This window comes from Nycticebus coucang, chromosome X (genome assembly GCF_027406575.1).
Source record: "Nycticebus coucang isolate mNycCou1 chromosome X, mNycCou1.pri, whole genome shotgun sequence".
Classification (NCBI taxonomy): domain Eukaryota; kingdom Metazoa; phylum Chordata; class Mammalia; order Primates; family Lorisidae; genus Nycticebus; species Nycticebus coucang.
The window spans coordinates 185,199,160-185,219,242 of record NC_069804.1 but is presented as its reverse complement, the minus strand read 5'-3'; the positions used below and the strand labels follow the sequence as shown (position 1 = coordinate 185,219,242).

Genomic DNA, 20,083 nt, shown 5'->3' with positions numbered 1-20,083 from the left:
TGCCAGGCCGTGGCCCCTCCCCGCCCTGGCGCTGATACTGCTCTTCCATTTTGTCTAATTCATCCGCAGAAAATTCTCTGCAGATAACATGGGCTGCGCAGCACGATTATCAGACACCGTAGAGAGCTGTGTTGGCGGAGCACTTCCACTTCATTTGGGTTTTTTTCCACATTTACTTCTTTTTTTTTATTTCCCTTTCTTTTTTTTTTCTTTCTCTCTTTTTCTTACACAATCTCACTCCGTCGCCCTGGATAGAGTGCATTGGCGTCATAGCTCACAGCAACTTCAAACTTTTGAGCTCAAGCTTATCCTACTGCCTAAGCCTATCCAGCTAGGTTTTCTATTTTTAGTAGAGACAAGGGTCTCGCTTTTCCTCAGGCTGGTCTTGAACTCCTGAGCTCAAGGGATCCTCCTGCCTTGGCCTCCCAGAGTGATATGATTACAAGCCTGAGCCACTACACCCAGCTCAAAGAATCTGTTTAATGTTTACTGTGATGATTGATAATGTTGCTGATGCTTGCGTTTACTGTGGGGATATACAAGTAACAGGTACAGAGGAAAGCAGAACAGCTCTCGGAGGAGATATTCTCACTGTTCTCCAGAATTGCTGGCTTTTCTGTAAATAAAAGTGGGATTGTTAACTGGGCCTAGTAGCTCACACCTGTAATCCCAACACTCTGGGAGGTAGGTGGATGGCTTGAGCTGAGAGAATTCGAGACCAGCCCGATCAGGAGCAAGACACGGTCTCTACTAAAAATAGAAAAACTAAAAATAGCTGGGCGTTGTGGCAGGCGCCTGTAGTCCTAGCTACTTGGGAGGCTGAGGCAAGAGAATCTCTTAAGCCCAAGAGTTTGAGGTTGTGACCCTTCTGTGACCCCACGGCACTCTACCAAGGGCGACAAAGTGAGACTCTGTCTCAAAAAAAAACCTAACCGGGTTGTGACAGGCGCCTGTAGTCCCAGGTACTTGGGAGATTAGCGCAAGAGGATGGCTTAAGCCCAAGAGTTTGAGGTTGTGAGAAATGATGCCACGACACTTTGCTGAGGGCAACAGAGTGAGACTCTCTAAAAAAAACAAAAAGATGGGGCAGCGCCTGTGACTCAAAGGAGTAGGGCTCTGGCCCCATATGCCGGAGGTGGCGGGTTCAAACCCAGCCCCGGCCAAAAAAAAAAAAAAAATCTAAAGAAGAAGATGGGTGGCGCCTGTGGCTCAGTGAGCAGGGCGCTGGCCCCATATGCCAAGGGTGGCGGGTTCAAACCCAGCCCCGGCCAAACTGCAACAACAACAAAAAAAAATAGCCGGGCGTTGTGGCGGGCGCCTGTAGTCCCAGCTGCTTAGGAGGCTGAGGCAGGAGAATCACGTAAGCCCAAGAGTTAGAGGTTGCTGTGAGCCGTGTGACGCCACGGCACTCTACCCGAGGGCGGTACAGTGAGACTCTGTCTCTACAAAAAAAAAAAAAAAAAAGATGGAATGAATTGTTGATCTTCTATCTGCTTTTCTGTTAATTGGCTTGGGTGACAGGCAGACCGACTTATTGGTCCCAAAACATATTTTTGTGCCCACAAAGGGACTATCAGCTGGGCAGCTTGGTGAGCATAGACTCACCTAGGCCCTTGCCACTCTGTCTAGACAGGTGAGACTGGAACATGCCTTCCTGCCACTCCTTACAGCACTGCCAGAATACTTTTTTTCTGGGAACAGCTGGTGTGGTGTCCTCCTGCTCTCGCTGTATATCTTACATTTATAAAGAGATCCTTTTCACTTTCATTCAGGTGTGCACAGGGGTTAGAGTCTCTGTCTGGTTGCATAGGTGTCTGTGTTTCTGTGGAATACAACCATCAGTTGTCAGTTTGGGGGATAGCCTCTTGGATTGTATCCTATCTGATTGTCCATCTCATGAGTACCCACTTATGACCAAGAAAATGATGGAGATTTACCGTAATATGGCCTGACCTATGTACTATCTTAAAGGTGAAGATAAATGGTTAGTAAATGGATCCTTGAATTACTATACTACTCTACCGTTAGAGCTCTTTTGTCAGAGATCAGGGAGATGGGATGAGATCCCCTATGTTCAAACTTTTATTTCTGTTTGTGTACACACCTGATATCTGTCTTTGTGTACATTGTATTTGTCTGTATACCCTCGAGGAAAGCTTACTGGGGTGAATCCTGTCTGATTGGGTCACTTAATGGATATTACTCTTTGACTAAAAGGAAATTATTATTATTTTTTTGAGACAGAGTCTCACTTTGTCACCCTGGGTAGAGTGCCATGGCATCATAGCTCACAGCAACCTCCAACTCTTGAGCTTAAGTGATTCTCTTGCCTCAGCCTCTCAAGTAGCTGGGACTACAGGCTCCTGCCATAATGCCCAGCTATTTTTAGAGATGGGATCTCACTCTGGCTCAGGCTTGTCTGGAACCTGTGAGCTCAGGCAATCCACCTGCCTCGGCCTCCCAAGTGCTGGGAATAGGAGGCCTTAAAAGGAAATTATTAATAACTTTCTATTGTACTACTGTTTATCCTACATATTTCTTTTTTTTTTTTTTTTTTTGAGACAGAGTCTCACTATGTCGCCCCAGGTAGAGTGCCCTGGCATCACAGCTCACAGCAACCACCAACTCTTGGGCTTAAGCTATTCTCTTGCCTCAGCTTCCCAAGTAGCTGGAACTACAGGCGCCTGGCACAGCATCCGGCTATTTTTTGGTTGTAGTTGTTATTGTTTGGCAGGTCCGGGATGGATTCAAACCTGCCACCTTTAGTGTATGTGGCTGGCGCCCTAGCTGCTGAGCTACAGGTGCCAAGCCACCTATGTATGTTTTGAGCTCTGAAGAAAGATGACCCCTTGAATGGTTCCTTGAATTATTATACTTAAATTGTTTTGTCAATGATCGGAGAAAAGAAATGAAGTTCCATATATACAGCTTTTATGTCTTTACATAATACAGATACAAGGAAAAAAAGGATGGTTCAAAAAACAGAGGGAGAAAAGTCAGCCACTCGGGAGAAAAAAATTATAGTTGAGGATGGTCATGTACAGTGGTAAACAAGTTGGATGAGGCTTGTATGATGACTAATGCTTCTGTGGTCCTATCAGTTTCAGAAAGGGGAGCTGAGAAAGTCAACCCTTCCTTACCTGAGGGAAGAGGACTTGGACATGTTATCCCCATCTAAAACCCATCAGAAGACTGAGCATGATGGCTCACATCTGTAATTTTAGCACTCCGGGAGGCTGAGGCAAGTGGATTGCTTGAGCTCGTGAGTTCAAGACCCGCCTGAGCAAGAGTGAGATAACATCTCTAAAAAATAGCCTGATGCTTGGGGCAACTCCTGTGGCTCAAAGAGTAGGGCGCTGGCCCCATATACGGGAGGTGGTGGGTTCAAACCCAGCCCCGGCAAAAAAAAAAAAAAATAGCCTGATGGTGTGGTGGGAGTCTGTAGTCCCACCTACTCAGGAAGACAGGGGTTATTATTATTATTTTTTGAGACAGAGTCTCACTATGTTGCTCTCAGTGTGCTGTGGCGCCACAGCTCACAGTAACCTCCAACTCTTGGGCTTAAGCAATTCTCTTGCCTCAGCCTCTCAAGTAGCTGGGACTACAGGTGCCTGCCACAACGTCTGCTATATTTTGGTTGTAGTTGTCATTGTTGTTTGGCAGGCCCAGGCTGGATTTGAACCCACCAGCTCTGGTGTATGTAGCTGGCACCCTAGCCTCTGAGCTACAGGCACCAAACCAGCAAACTGATTTTATTTTATTTTTATTTTTTAGACAGAGTCTCAAGCTGTCACCCTGGTTAGAGTGCTGTGGCATCATACCTCACAGCAACCTAAAACTCAGGCTCAAGCAATCTTCTTGCCTCACTTTTTCTTTTCTTTTTCAGAGACAGAGTCTCACTTTATCGCCCTCAGTAGAGTGCTATGGCGTCACAGCTCACAGCAACCTCCAACTCCTGGGCTTAGGTGATTCTCTTGCCTCAGCCTCCCAAATAGCTGGGACTACAGGTGCCCGACACAACACCCAGCTATTTTTTGTTGCAGTTTGGCCAGGGCCAGGTTCAAACCAGCCACCCTTGGTATATGGGGCCAGCGCCCTACCCACTGAGCCACAGGCACTGCCCTTCTTTTCTTTTTTTTTTTTTTTGAGACAGAGTCTCCTATGTCGCCCCCGGTAGTGTGTCATGGCATCACAGCTCACAGCAACCTCAAACTCTTGGGCTCAAGTGATTCTCTTGCCTCAGCCTCCCAAGTAGCTGGGACTACAGGTGCCCGCCACAACGCCCGGCTATTTTCTTTTTGTTGTTGTAGTTGTCATTGCCTTTAGAAGGCCCAGGCCAGCTTCAAACCTTGCAGCCCCGGTGTATGTGGCTGGCACCCTAACCACTGAGTTACTGGTGCCTAGCCTTGCCTCACTTTTTCTTTTCTTTCTTTTTCTTTTTTTTTTTTATAGAGACATAGTCTTACTTTGTTGCCCTCAGTATAATGCCGTGGCGTCACACAGCTCACAGTAACCTCCAACTCCTGGGCTTAGGTGATTCTCTTTCCTCAGCCTCCCAAGTAGCTGGGACCACAGGTGCCCACCACAACGCCTGGCTGTTTTTTTGTTGCAGTTTGGACAGGGCCGAGTTTAAACCCACCACCCTCAGTATGTGGGGCCAGCACCCTACTTACTGAGCCACAGACGCCACCCACTTTTTCTACTTTTAGTAGAGACAGGGTCTCACTTTTGCCCAGGGTGGTCTCAAACTTGTGACCTCAGGCAATCCACCCCCCTCAGCCTCCCAGAGTGCTAGGATTACATGCATGAGCCACTACGCCCAGCCAGCAAACTGATTTTTTTTTTTTTAGCATATAGAGAATTTTATTTCATTACACTATTATCCTAGAGCTCAAAATATCTATGGCAATTTAACTAAAATACATTGACCCCTTTTCATACAAAAAGAGTATGTACCCAAATCCACAGACTATGACTGGTAGTTAATAAACTGAGTGATTTGTCTTACCAGTCCTGCATGGGAATAACTAAATCCTGCTTCTCGGGACGCAGACAAGTTGGTGTGCTCTTCAATTACTGACATATCTGGAAACTTAACCACACTGCTGAACCAGTCAAACTCCAACTCTAAGCATGGTGTTTCCTTATTTGGATTTAATCCAGTAACACCAATTGGGTTCAACAAATCTTCTAATCCATGAGGTACTGTCCAAAGATTCAAAGTCATTTTTCCAGATATCAGAGTGTCTGTATAATCAAACAAGTTTATATTTCCCCAGGACAGTGGACAATGTTCCTCTTTAGCACCCTTGCGGCCTTTAACAGAACAAATGGAAAGGCAGACTCAATCAGCACGAGGAAGATCAGGAATGTATATATCATAATTCAGCCATTCACTCCATCTGGGATTGGAACAAGGAACTCTTTGAGTATTCACATTGTCACATAAGGTTCTCCTCCGTGGTAGATACCTGTTCGAACATAGATCAGGTCTTAATATCAATGTCTTGAATATTTACATTCACATAGGTTGCACGAAGAATTTTTATTCTGAGTGCACTATTTATAACCCAAAGAGACTTTGTAGATGTTTCTCCATTCATATATGGTGTAGGAAATATGTCTGGAATAAGATGGCATTGTAAAACAGTCCATTGGTAGTTGAGAGTAAAGGATTCCTTTAGCCATCAGCATCAAATTGGGCATCCTCCCAAGCATTATACAGCTTCCTATATACTTATACTGACTTAGCGGATATTTTTCTAGGAAGTACTCATCACATCCACACACTTTTTTTTTTTGTTTTGTTTTGTTTTTGCAGTTTTGGCTGGGGCTGGGTCGGAACCCACCACCTCCGGCATATGGGGCCGGCGCCCTACTCCAAAAACTGCAAAAAAAAAAAAAATTCTTCCCTTTCTGCTTCTTGGGTAATACTTATGAAAATATAAGAAGATTCCTCTTGGGTGGCGCCTGTGGCTCAGTGGACAGGGTGCTGGCCCCATATACCAAGGGTGGCGGGTTCAAACCTGACCCCAGCCAAAACTGCAAACAAAAAAATAGCTGGGCCTTGTGGTGGGAGCCTATAGTCCCAGCTACTCGGGAGGCTCAGACAAGAGAATTGTCTAAGCCCAGGAGTTGGAGGTTGCTGTGAGCTGTGATGCCACAACACTCTACCAAGGGCGATAAAGTGAGACCCTGTCTCTACAAAAAAGAAGATTCATCTTGAAGAAGTTGATGGAGAGGGTATTTTCTTGCTTCTTTAAATAGTTCATTCTTTACAGTTATTAATATAGCCTCAAGGAGGCATTCTAAAGTCACTATCATTCCATTTGATAGTAAACATTCTACTAGGATTCTTGGGGGGCATCAAGTGGATGCCCCACAGTTCACCTGATGATGGTCGTGGAGGCATTGTTCTGATCCTTTACAGGTTTTACATATAAAACTACTTTAAGGAATTAGATGTCTACCTGTCCCAAAGCAGAAACGCTCGGGGCTCTTCCAGGCTCCGCAGCTCTAACCGCATCGGGTCCCAGCCCGGCGGGCGGCAGCGGCGGGGTCGCCGAGGGAAAGGAGAGCGGGCCGCACGGCCCCCGCCTCCCGGCCCCTCTCCCCTGCCGCTCCGGAACTGCCCGGCCGGACCCGACCCCTGCCGGGCCCGAGCCCTGCCTCGCCGGCGGCCCCAGCCCCACTCCCACCAGCAAACTGATTTTAATAACCCCAGGGCCGGCTTAGCGTCCATAGCTCAGTGAGTAAGGGCACCAGCCTCATACACCCAGGCGCTGACGCGTTGGAGCCTGGCGAGGAGTGCTAAACAATAACAATTCCAACAAAAAAATAGCTGGGCGTGGCTCGGCACCAGTACTACAGTGGTTCAACGGCGCCAGCCACATACACCAAGGATGGTAGATTCGAACTCTGCCAGGGCCAGCTACACAACAATGACAACAGCAACAAAAATAGCCCTGCATTGTGGCAGGTGCCTGTAGTCCCAGCTACTTGGGAGGCTGAGGAAGAGAATCGCTTAAGCCCAAGAGTTGGAGGTTACTTTGAGCTGTGACGCCACAGCACTCTACTGAGGGCAACATAGTAAGACTCTGTCTCAAAAAATAATAATAACAACCCCAGGGCTATTTCCTCTGCTCTCCCTGAATTTTAGGATCTCTGTTTTCCTCCCCTATCTCCATCTCTGGAGTAGAAGGTAAAATCCAACCTCCTGTATATTCCACAGCTTCTCTCCCAGCTGGGATATCAGGTCCAGTTGCCCTACCCCACTGTTTGAACATAATCTCAAAGTTAAGTTAAACACCTAACTCCTTTAACATTGCAGGCTCCCTTTCTCAGACTTCTGGAGCTTAACTGAGATCTTAAGTACAACCTTCTTTTTCCCCTTCTCTGGGCTTGGAGCCAAAGTAAAAGGAAATAGTAAGTAGAGGAGAGATGGGTAGAAAGACATGGGTATAGGCTGGGTGCAGTGGCTAAAGCCTGTAATCCTAGCACTCTGGGAGGCTGAGGCAGTGGATTGCCTGAGCTCACAAGTTCAAGACAAGCCTGAGCCAGAGTGAGATCCTGTTTCTAAAATTAGCCAGTCATTGAGGCAGGCACCTGTAGTCCCAGCTACTTGGGAGGCTAAGACGAGAGAATCGCTTGAGCCCAAGCGATTCTCTGAGGTGCTGTGAGCTGTGACGTGAAGGTGACAAAGTAACACTCTGTCTCAAAAATAAAATATCCTGGGCACAGTGGCTCACACCTATAATCCTAGCACTCTGGGAGACCAAGACAGGTGAATTGCCTGAGCTCAGGTGTTGAAGACCAGCCTCAGCCAAAGTGAGACCTCATCTTCAAAAAAATAGCCAGGAGGGCGGCTCCTGTGGCTCAGTCGGTAAGGCGCTGGCCCCATATACCGAGGGTGGCGGGTTCAAACCCGGCCCCAGCTGAACTGCAACCAAAAAATAGCTGGGCGTTGTGGCGGGCGCCTGTAGTCCCAGCTACTCGGGAGGCTGAGGCAAGAGAATCGCTTAAGCCCAGGAGTCGGAGGTTGCTGTGAGCTGTGTGATGCCATGGCACTCTACCGAGAGCCATAAAGTGAGACTCTGTCTCTACAAAAAAAAAAAAAGAAAATAGCCAGGAGTTGTGGCAGATACCTTTAGTCCCTGCTACTTGGGAGGCTGAGGCAAGAGAATCACTTAAGCCCAAGAGTTTGAGGTTGCTGTGAGCTGTGATGACATGGCACTCTACCAGGGGCAACAAAGTGACAGTCTCAAAAGAAGAAAAAAAGCTGGTGCTTGTGGCTCAGTGGGCAGGGCACCAGCCCCATATACCAAGGGTGGCGGGTTTGAACCTGGCCCTGGCCAAACTGCAACAAAAAATAGCCACCCATTGTGGTGGGCACCTGTAGTTCCAGCTACTTGGAAGGCTGAGGCAAGAGAATCACCTAAGCCCAGGAGTTGGAGGATGCTGTGAGCTGTGATGCCACAGCACTCTACCAAGGGCAACAAAATGAGACTCTGTCTCAAAAAAAAAAAAAAATAGCCAGGCATTAGGGCAGGCACCTGTTGTCCCAGCTGCTCAGAGGCTGAGGCAAGAGGATCACTTGAACCCAAGAGTTTGAGGTTGCTGTGAGCTAAGATGCCACAGCACTACCAAGGGTGACTCTGTCTCAAAAACAAAACAAAAAAACTGTGATTGCAAAGTTACAATTATCCCCTAGATAAGGTACCAGCACTCAGCAGAAGGCCCAAGGTCAATTACTCATTTGGAACTAAAGGGGAAAAAAAAAAAGAGTCTTTTTTTTTGGGGGGGGGAACATCAGCCACTTTTCTTTCCCAGTTGACACTGCTGTGTCTGCTCTTCTGGTAACTGGACACATTCTTAACAAATGGCTCCTTTTGATTTACATTGTATTCCAGGACTTGATTTCTTCCCTTCTGTTTGTGCTAGAAAGTGGTCAAGGGAGGAGCCCCAGAAATTAACCAGTTCTAATTTTCAGACCCTGTATTTTCAACTGCTTGGCAAGATTTATTTCTTCCCACTTAGAGGCTACCCACGTACAGATGCTGGTCACCACTGGGTATCAACATTTACAACAACAACCAGACATCCACCTGTATGAAAATGATCATGGGGCGGCGCCTGTGGCTCAGTCGGTAAGGCGCCGGCCCCATATACCAAGGGTGGCGGGTTCAAACCCAGCCCCAGCCAAACTGCAACCAAAAAATAGCTGGGCGTTGTGGCAGGCGCCTGTAGTCCCACCTACTTGGGAGGCTGAGGCAAGAGAATCGCTTAAGCCCAGGAATTGGAGGTTGCTGTGAGCTGTGTGAGGCCACGGCACTCTACCGAGGGCCATAAAGTGAGACTCTGTCTCTACAAAAAAAAAAAAAGAAAAAAAGAAAATGACCATGCTTACGAACAACTGCACCCCATATACTGTGACATCCACTCCCGCCCTGACAGACCTGATTGAAGAGCCCACTATTCACACAGCCCCGTCTCAGTGAAGAAGCAGTCAGAGCAATCAGCAGCTCATTTCCCAAAGAACTGGGTGTCACATCTCATTCCTGACACCACTTGTCAGGGCCCAGGACTGGCCAGGTCTCGGCCGGCTTAACTAGGTTCCGGACATGGACCGCTAAGTTATCTTGCTCAGGTTTCTTAGGTGCCTGAGGGCTATCTACTTTAGCTGGAGAGAGAGAGAGTGTCTTAGAGAGAGTAAAGCAGTCTTCTTAGAAAGATAGATCTTAGTCTTTAGTAGAGCTTGGTCATCTTCAGCAGAGAAACGCTGTGCTGGTGTTCTGCAGGCAGGAGAGGAGACAGAGTCAGAGTAAGCGGGTCCGTGATAGAATGCGCAGGCTTGACTGCCTTCTCCTCCAGCCTAACATAGGCTGATCTCGTGCCTCTCAACACCACAGGTGTAGAGACTGCCAATTCACCACTGCTCTCATCTCACAAGCTCTCATGCTTGTTAGGAGAGCTAAATCCCTCTCTCCATGCCCTTTCACCAAGGTGTTCCATTATTGAGCTATACAGGTATTTCTTTTCTTTTTTTTTTTTTTGTTTGAGACAGAGCCTCAAGCTGTTGCCCTGGGTATAGTGCCGTGGCATCACAGCTCACAGCAACCTCCAACTCCTGGGCTCAAGAGATTCTCCTGCCTTCGCCTCCCAAGTAGCTGGGACTACAGGCACCGACCACAACGCCCAGCTATTTTTTGGTTGCAGCCATCGTTGTTTGGTGGGCCCGGGGTGGATTTGAACCCACCAGCTCAGGTGTATGTGGCTGGCACCTTAGCTGCTTGAGCCACAGGCGCTGAGCCTATACAGGTATTTCTTATAACTCTCACTCCTCCTAGCCATAGGCTATACGGGCTGCTACAACTGGACTCTGCACATCAGAGGGGAAATGCTAGATCAGGCAGATCGTAAGACATGAGCAGGGTGGGTGGCAGATACAGCTAGACTGTTTTGATTATTTGGGACTGGCTTGAGTCAGGCAGGCCTGAGCTGTCATGCTAAGTTGTTACACTGAGTTAGCAAGAGAATGGGGCTGATCAAAACCTTACAAGTGGAGGGCGGCGGCCCCATATACCGAGAGTGGCGGGTTCAAACCCGGTCCCGGCTGAACTGCAACCAAAAAATAGTCGGGCGTTGTGGCAGGCGCCTGTAGTCCCAGCTACTTGGGAGGCTGAGGCAAGAGAATCGCTTAAGCCCAGGAATTGGAGGTTGCTGTGAGCTGTATGATGCCATGGCACTCTACCAAGGGCCATAAAGTGAAACTCTGTCTCTACAAAAAAAAAAAAAAAAAAAAAAAAAAACCTTACAAGTGGATTCCCTGGAGATAGAAGCTAATCAGTGTCCCAGGGACTTTCTGACATGGACAGACAGATGTGGTTGTCGTACTAACTTGGTTTGTTTTAGGAATAGCCTCATTAGGACCCTAGGGAGAGGGCTCCCAAGGGAGAACAAATGACATGTCAAGGTGGTCCCCAAGGATGGAACAGATATTTGGTCTATAATAAAACGTCTTTAGAACATACACACAGTTGAAGTAACAATATCCCTAAATAAACTACCCTCAACACTTGACAGGGACTTGTGGGCCTTAATGGAGAGAGAGGACATCAGGCTCTGGTTAAAGTGATGTATCTCTCCATTTTCTTAGCTTAACTTGGACTGTAATAATTACGCAAAATGTGGACATTCTGCCTTTCCTTTAAGATTAAAATACATGGACTTAGTTCACACTGTAATCAGTATATCAGATTTTTGCTTAGTGAGGGGGCCTATGTAGAACAGGTATTCACATATTGTTTAGTAAGGGTAAGTACTCCCCTAGAACTCTTAAAAATATATAACCTTTCCTAAAACCATAAATAAGACTGGGCGGCACCTGTGGCTCATTGAATAGGGCACCAGCCCCATATACTGAGGGTGGTGGGTTCGAACCTGGCCCCAGCCAAACTGCAACAGCAACAAAAAAAATTTTTTTAAACCATAAATAAGAACATAACTATACAGATATATATATAATTGGGGGACCACTACCATGACAAAAGTCCAAGAAATGATTTCTTTGAAATCATTTGGATTTCAAAGCCAAATTGAAAGCAGTTACCACAAGTGACTCTTAGGTCAACTTTATAGGGTGTTACATTTAGTTTTATTTTTTACTTCAGATTAATATGAGGGTAGAAATAATTAGGTTACAGTGTTTGCATTTGTTAGGTAATACAAGGTGTTACACTAATTGTCACACCTGACAAATCATGGCCTCCTATGTAATCAAACCCACCCTGTCTTATGCTATTACTAAACATCTCAAGCTGCCAAGGGGATGGTTTCTCCTTTGTGGACCCTGAGCTTACGCTCTTATTTATTTATTTATTTATTTATTCAGTGTAACAAAGAGAATTGTTTTTTTTTTGAGACACAGTCTCACCCTGTTGCCCTCAGTAGTGTGCTGCGGCATCATAGCTCACAGAAACCTCAAACTCTGGAGCTTGAGTGACCCTCTTGCCTCAGCCTCCCAAATAGCTGGGACTACAGGCGCCGGGCCATAATGCCTGGCTCATTTTTCTATTTTTAGTAGAGATGAGGTCTTGCTCTTGCTCAGGATGGTCTCAAATTCATAAACTCAAGCAATCCACCCACCTTGGTCTCCCAGAGTGCTCGGATTACAGGTGTGAGCCACTGTGCCCAGCCCCTGAGCTTACTCTTGTGTCCTAGCTAAAAGTACTGTGGTACCTGCACTATTGGGCACCTCATACCTTTCCTGCCCTATATGCAGGATCTATAATAAATACCCTCTAGTGCACCTAGTAGGTATACCAGAGAGTTACACCTGCCCCGTACTTGTCACAGTGACATTCACCTAGTTAGTCCTCCTAAGTATGTCTCCTTATCCATTTTTGTGGTGGCTGCTATGACCATGACTTTTTTTTTTTTGACCATCCGTCTTAACATTCAGATTTACAGAATGGTTTGTGGTATGGCAAAAGTTTTAGATGCTACTTTCTAGGCTATAAGTTTTATCAATGCAGAATTGGAGCAGGTTAGAGAAACAGTATTAGAAAATCAGGCTATAGTGGACTACTTTTTCCATTTTTTTTTTGTTTGTTTTTTTGTTTTTTGTTTTTTTTTTGAGATGGAGTCCCACTCTGTCGATCTGGGTAGAGTGCCATGATGTCATTGTAACTCACAACAACCTCAGTCTTGGCTCAGTGGCTGTAGCTCAGTGGCTGAGCTCTACCGAGAGTGACAAAGGGAGACTGCCTCAAAAAAAGAAATATATATATATATAGAAAAACTAGCTGGGCATCCTGGAAGATGCCTATAGTCCCAGCTAGTTAGCTACTCAGAAGGCTGAGGCAGGAGGATTAGTTGAGCCCAAGAGACTGAGGTTATTATTATTATTATTTTTTTTTTTTTGAGACAGAGCCTCAAGCTGTCGCCCTGGGTAGAGTGCTGAGGCATCACAGCTCATAGCAACCTCAAACTCTGTTGGACTTAAGCGATTCTCTTGCCTCAGCCTCCCAAGTAGCTGGGACTACAGGCGCCCGCCACAATACCTGGCTATTTTTTTTTTTTTTGATTGTAGTCGTCATTGTTGTTTGGCAGGCCCAGGCTGGATTCAAACCCGCCAGCTCTGACTCTGATGTATGTAGCTGAAGACTTAGCCACTTGAGCTACAGGCGCGAAGCCTTTTTTTTTTTTTTTTTTGAGACAGAGTCTCACTATGTTGCCCTGGGTAGAGTGCTGTGATGTCACAGCTCACAGCAACCTCAAACTCTTGGCTTAAGTGATTCTCTTGCCTCAGCCTCCTAAGTAGCTGGGACTATAGGCGCCCGCCACAACGCCTGGCTATTTTTTGGTTATAGTTGTCATTGTTTGTTTGTTTGTTTTTGTTTTTTTTGTAGAGACAGAGTCTCACTTACCGCCCTCGGGTAGAGTGCCATGACGTCACACAGCTCACAGCAACCTCTAACTGGGCTTAAGCGATTCTCTTGCCTCAGCCTCCCAAGCAGCTGGAAGTACAGGCACCCGCCACAGCGCCGGCTATCTTTTTGTTGCAGTTTTGGCTGGGGCTGGGTTTGAACACGCCACCCTCGGCATATGGGGCCGGCGCCCTACTCACTGAGCCACAGGTGCCGCCCTATAGTTGTCATTGTTATTTGGCAGGCCCAGGCTGGATTTGAACCTGTGAGCTCCAGTGTATGTGGTAGACAACAAGCTTGATGCTCCAGGGCAGGGCTTCTGGAGCCTGATGGCACATTAGAATCACAGGTAGTACAAGGGTATATGTGAAACTAGGTAAACGGTCTATAAAGCTAGTGAATGATGCCCCATGATCATATCAATGTAAACAGCTATGATTTAATAAAATAAATAAATAAATTAATTAATTAAAAAAACTTGTTAAAAAAAATAGAATCACAGGTAGAGAGCGGCACTCGTAGCACAATGGTTAGGGCAGCAGCCACATACACCAGTCCGAGCCTGCCAAACAACAATGACAACTACAACCAAAAAAAAAAAAAAATAGCCAGGTGTTGTGGTGGGCGCCTGTAGTCCCAGCTACTTGGGAGGCTGAGGCAAGAGAATCGCTTAAGCCCAACAGAGTTTGAGGTTGCTGTGAGTTGTAATGCCACAGTACTCTACCCAGGGCGACAGCTTGAGGCTCTGTCTCAAAAAAAAAAAATAACCTCAGTCTCTTGGGTTCAACTGATCCTCCTGCCTCAGCCTCCTGAGTAGCTAAATAGCTGGAAATATAGGCATCTTCCAGGATGCCCAGCTAGTTTTTCTACTTTTTTTTTCTTTTTATTAAGACAGAGTCCCCCTTGGTCACCCTCGGTAGAGTGTCATGGAGTCATAGCTCACAGCAACCTCAAATTCTTGGGCTCAAGTGATTCTATTGCCTCAGCCTCCCTAGTAGCTGGGACTACAGGCCCCTTCCACAAAGCCCAGCTATTTTTTTTTGTGTGTGTAGAGACAGAGTCTCGCTTTTTTATTGCCCTTGGTAGAGTGCCATGGCGTCACAGCTGACAGCAACCTCCAACTCCTGGGCTTAGGCGATTCTCTTGCCTCAGCCTTCCGAGTAGCTGGGATATTTTTTTTTTAAGAGATAGAATCTCATTTTGTTGCCCTCAGTAGAGTGCTGTAGCATCGCAGCTCACAGCAACCTCCAGCTCTTGGGCTTAGGCAATTATCTTGCCTCAGCCTCCTAAATAGCTGGGACTACAGGCGCCCGCCACAATGCCCAGCTATTTTTCTGTTGCTGTTTGGCCGGGGACGGGTTCGAACCCATTACTCTTGGTGTATGGGGCCGGTGCCTTACTCACTGAGCCACAGTCACTGCCCTACTTTTTTTTATTTTTGAGACAGAGTCTCAAGCTGTCGTCCTGGGTAGAGTGTCATGGCATCACAGCTCACAGCAACCTCAAACTCTTGGGCTTAAGCAATTCTTCTTCCTCAGCCTCCCAAGTGCTGAGACTACAAGAGCCCACCACAACACCTGGGCTATTTTTTCCCCCCAAATCCCCAAATGTTTATTGAATGCCACTCATATGCCTGAGGCTATGCTGGAAGCTTCCCAAAAGGTGTGAAGCATATTGAAATACACCTACCTATCCTCCAGGGCAGTGGGCAAAGACTGGGGAGGTGTTGGAGTGTTCCTAGATGTTGGGGAGTGTCACTAGAAGCAACCTTGTTGGTTTACCTCAGTGGAAAACCCAAACATCATGTTTATGGGCACTGTAATGTCAGGAAGCACTGAAGTCATGAACAAAAGAGGCCACGTTTCCTCTATGAGGATAAACCACCACCACCACCTCCCATAGAGAGTACTCTAGTTGGGAGCAGACAGACTGAACAGCCAACCCATCTCAAATGGAACCAAATGCCGAGGGTGGGGCTGTGTCTATTGATACATAATTAATGCTGATATCACTTTTGGAGAAATTTTTTGTCAGAGACACTATAGATTGGTTTTAAAATGCTTGAAACCACATATAATTTCCTAGAGACAGAAAACCTGGCTTCTGCTCTTGGCTTTGCAACTAAACCTCTATGGGACCTTGGGCAAACCACCGTCTCTTCTCAAGGTCTCACATCCCCCTCCATGTAATAATGGAGGTAGGTGGATTGGATCAGTGATGCCTGACATTTTGGGAAAGTCATATGCCCCTCTGAGGAGCTGGAAGGTGTCTCTCAGGAAACCCCCCCAAAATATGCAGAAATTTGTCTACAACATCAAAGGGTTCACAATACTCCCTCCCCTGCGACACACACACACAAATTCGAAGCTGAGAAACACTGACCTTTATGACATTAAATCCTTTCTGGAATTATGACTGTGGTACTGCATCTGAGTGACATGCCTGTAGGGTAGGGATCCTTAGGAAACCTGCAGATGAGGATTGGGACATCATGATGTTTTGAGCTAAACTGCACAAGGAGGCCAATCGGACTTAACACCAGCCAGCATCAAGAGCAGAGAGCCAGGCAGGTAGTTTAAATAAGAGAACAGGCTAGGCATAAGGACAATAAGGTACAAATCCAATGATGGATGGCAATTGGCACTCAGCCCAGGGGGCTGGGGAAAATTGAGGGGCCACACCCAGTTTGAAAAGTGCAGCTTCCTTTCCACTCCAGCCAACTGCTGCCATAGGGGCCCCATGGGGCCAGCTCTTTTTGTTTTTCAAGAAAAGTTTTAGGGGCGGCACCTGTGGCTCAAAGGAGTAGAGTACTGGCCCCATATACCGGAGGTGGTGGGTTCAAGCCCGGCCCCATTCAAAACTACAAAAAAATAAATAAATAAATAAATAAATACAAAGAAAGAAAAGAAAAGTTTTAGATTTGGGTTTGGAAACATCTTAATTTTTTTTTTTTTTTTTGTGGAGACAGAGTCTCACTTTTTATGGCCCTCGGTAGAGTGCCATGGCATCACACAGCTCACAGTAACCTCCAACTCCTGGGCTTAAGCGATTCTCTTGCCTCAGCCTCCCGAGTAGCTGGGACTACAGGCGCCTGCCACAACGCCCGGCTATTTTTTGGTTGCAGTTCAGCCGGGGCTGGGTTTGAACCCACCACCTCCGGCATATGGGACCGGCGCCCTACTCCTTGAGCCACAGGCACCGCCCTAGTTTTTCTATTTTTAGTAGAGATGGGATCTCTTGCTCAGGCTGGTCTCAAATTCATAAACTCAATCAATCCACCCACTTCAGCCTCCCAGAGTGCTGGGATTACAGGCATGAGCCATCACACTCAGCCTACAGCAGACTACTTATTACTGAGACATAACCATGGGTGCCAAGATTTCAAAGGTATGTGTCATTTTAATTTGTCAGATAATGCTTAGTTAATTAAAAGGAAAATACAAACTTTTAATAATCCAGCACATAGTGCGCTGCCTTTGATTCCTCGCCGCACCTTCGCATGGCGCCGGGGGTCGGGCTGTAGCGCCAGAGCATGTGCTCGGGCATAACTGGGGCCTCTAAACCCCTAAGGGCGGCTCTTTTAACCACGAGCAACATGGTGAAAAAAAAAAATAATAATAATCCAGCACATAACACGGAGTGAAAGATTCTTTGACATGATACCAAACTACAAAAATTGTGGTCCTAGTTGCCTGACATCAACTGGCTACACATGGCAATAGTCTCACTGGGAGGGCCCTCCTATTAAGCCTTCAAACATGCTGCTGTACACAGAGCATGGCTACTTTCTTGTCCCTGTGTTCCATATGTTAGATTCCAACTAAGAGGCTTTATGATCCCAAGGTTAATACTTTAGATCAGGCGTCCTCAAACTGCGGCCTGCGGGCCACACAAAGTGGTGTGATTGTATTTATTCCCGTTTTGTTTTTTTACTTCAGAATAAGATATGTGCAGTGTGCATAGGAATTTGTTCATAGTTTTTTTTTTAAACTATAGTCCGAAAAAAAATATATATAGTCCGGCCCTCCAACGGTCTGAGGGACAGTGAATTGGCCCCCTGTTTAAAAAGTTTGAGGACGCCTGCTTTAGATCATAGCCATTATTTCCATGTCAAAAAAACAGGGATCCATTGATATGAACCTGTAAACAGTAAGAGTGGGAAATGCTCGGGCGGCGCCTGTGGCTCAAAGGGGTAGGGCGCCAGTCCCGTATGCCGGAGGTGGTGGGTTCAAACCCAGCCCAGGCCAGAAACTGCAAAAAAAAAAAAAAAAAAGAGTGGGAAATGCTAGCAGCCACTATTATATACAGGGTGCTATTGGACAGGCCCTGGTTAGCCAGATGAGTCTGTATGCTGCCATCTGGAGCTGTTTATTCACATACAAGCCTTCTATTATGGATAAGGTTAAGAAACTAGACAATCTGAGGACCATGGTGCCTGGGCAGCCTCCCAGGAGGCTGGGAGGCTAGGGACAGGGCCTTGTGGCAGCAATTCACAAACCTCCTGTGTTCTAGGAGGATCATGGGGTGTTCTGACAAGACTTAGATCAGCCGTGAGGCACCCAGCCTATGTGGCTTCTGTGGAGCAACAATAAATACACCCTGCTCCTCTGATGGCTCCAACACTGACATCTGCCACCCCTTCCTCTCCACCCCAACTCCAGACCTGGAGCATTGACTGACTATAAATGTAGTCTGGAGCAGGAAAGCTTTGAAAAGATGAGCACTTTAAGGTAGGGGGATATGGTGTGACCTTGTAACCTATGAGGAGGAATCTAGGTTTTGGTTATTGTTTTTATTTTTGAGACAGCGTCTCACACTGTTACCCTGGGTACAGTGCAGTGGCGTCATAGCTCACAGCAACCTCACACTCCTGGGCTAAAGCCATCCTCCTGCCTCAGCCTCCCAAGTAGGTGGGACTACAGGTGCCTGTCACAACACCTGGCTAGTTTTTCTATTTTTAGTAGAGACGGGGGTCTCACTTTTACTCAGGATGGTCTGGCACTCCTGAGCTCAAAGGGTCCTCCTGCGTTGGCCTCCCAGAGTGATATGATTACAAGCCTGAGCCACCACCACCCAGCCCAAGGAATCCGTTTAATGTATACTATGATGATTGATCACATAGCTGATGCTTGCTTTTCCTGTGGGGGTATAAAAGTAACAAAGGGAAACAGGAGGGCAGAACAGCTCTTTGAGGAGATAACCTTGCTGTTCTCCAGAATTGCTGGCTTTTCTTTCTTTCTTTCTTTCTTTCTTTTTTTTTTTTTTTTTTTTTGAGGCAGAGTCTCACTATGTCACCCTGGGTATAGTGCTGTGGCGTTACAACTAACAGCAACCTCAAACTCTTGGACTTAAGAGATTCTCTTGCCTCACCCTCCCAAGTAGCTGGGACTACAGGTACCTGCCACAACACCTGGCTACTTTTTTTTTTTGGTTGTAATTGTTATTGTTGTTTGGTAGGCCCAGGCTGGATTTGAACCTGCCAGCTCCAATGTATGATGTATGTGGCTGGCGCCCTAGCCGCTGAGCTACAGGAGCCCAGCCAGAATTGCTGGCTTTTCTGCAAATAAAAGTGGAATTGTTGATTTTCCATCTGCTTGTCCATTTATTGGCTTCAGTGACAGGTGGACAGACTCATTGGTCTGGCAACAGTTAAGCAGTCTATTTTTTTTTTCTTTTGAGTCAGAGGTAGAGTGCAATGGCATCACAGCTCACAGCAACCTCAAACTCTTGGGCTTAAGCAATTCTCCTGCCTCAGCCTCCCAAGCAGCTGGGACTACAGGCGCCTGCCACAATGTCCAGATATTTTGGGGTTGTAGTTGTTATTGTTTGGCAGGCCGGGCTGGGTTCAAACCTGCCAGCTCTGGTGTATGTGGCTGGCACCCTAGCCGCTGAGCTACAAGCGCCAAGCCGGCAGTCTATTTTTTTTTAAACCATTGTTTTATTGATTTAAATTTTTTTCCAACCTTTTGCCCATCACCAGGTCCAATCCATTAGTGACCAGGTCTCACCAAGAGGGACAGTGTCCTGCATCTCATGAGGACCTGAGTGGATTAGGTCCCGCCACTTGCCTGCGGACCTCATCCGCATCCCCCAGTTGTGCCGAAAGCATCACTGCAGGACTCCACCAAGCATCAAACTCCAAGTTCTCTAGTCCCCTTCTCTCTGGGACAGTTAGTTCCTCACTCAGTCTTCCTTTGACTTACACAACTGTGGGAAGACAGTGGACTGTCCCTCACTTTGGGTTTCAGGAGAGCTTGTCTCAATATGCCTAACTCAGGAGTGTGCAGCCACACCGGGGGACCAGCGCCTGAGGACATGGAGACTAGGCTCTTATGCCCAGGGATGCCCAGGCTCACCGCGGGTCGCCCCTGCATCAGGCCTGCATTCCAGAGCCCTGCTCCTTCCACCTGGGCTGAGGCCAAGCGCCAGGCCTGGGTAAGCACCGGGCCCCTGGCACAGGTTCATTACAGGGCTGCTGTTGCTCTCTCGCCGCTGGCGGCCAGCCTGCCACCCTCTATTGACTCACGGGTCTATCGTCTCCCGCAGCCTCATCCAGCTCAGCCGTAACTCAGCCCCACGCCGCGCGGGGAAGCTGGGGTCTAGGTGGGAGGGCTGGCAGGGTCTGGCGCCAGGCCTGGGAGCTGTGGGCGGCGGGG

The 20,083-nt window shown here is 47.1% G+C and overlaps 1 long non-coding RNA gene and 1 other non-coding gene across 2 annotated transcripts; one reads left to right on the top strand and one right to left on the bottom strand.

Annotated features, from left to right (window-relative positions):
* Window positions 1-4,552: 4,552 nt before the first annotated feature.
* On the bottom strand, window positions 4,553-20,008 carry LOC128578167 (uncharacterized). The gene is made up of 3 exons (XR_008377680.1): window positions 19,784-20,008; window positions 15,810-15,895; window positions 4,553-5,471 (listed from the first exon to the last, which is right to left on the bottom strand). It is a non-coding gene; the product is annotated as an uncharacterized LOC128578167 (long non-coding RNA).
* Window positions 16,895-17,026, top strand: LOC128578869 (small nucleolar RNA SNORA76). Its single transcript, XR_008377968.1, has one exon. It is a non-coding gene; the product is annotated as a small nucleolar RNA SNORA76 (small nucleolar RNA).
* Window positions 20,009-20,083: the final 75 nt, after the last annotated feature.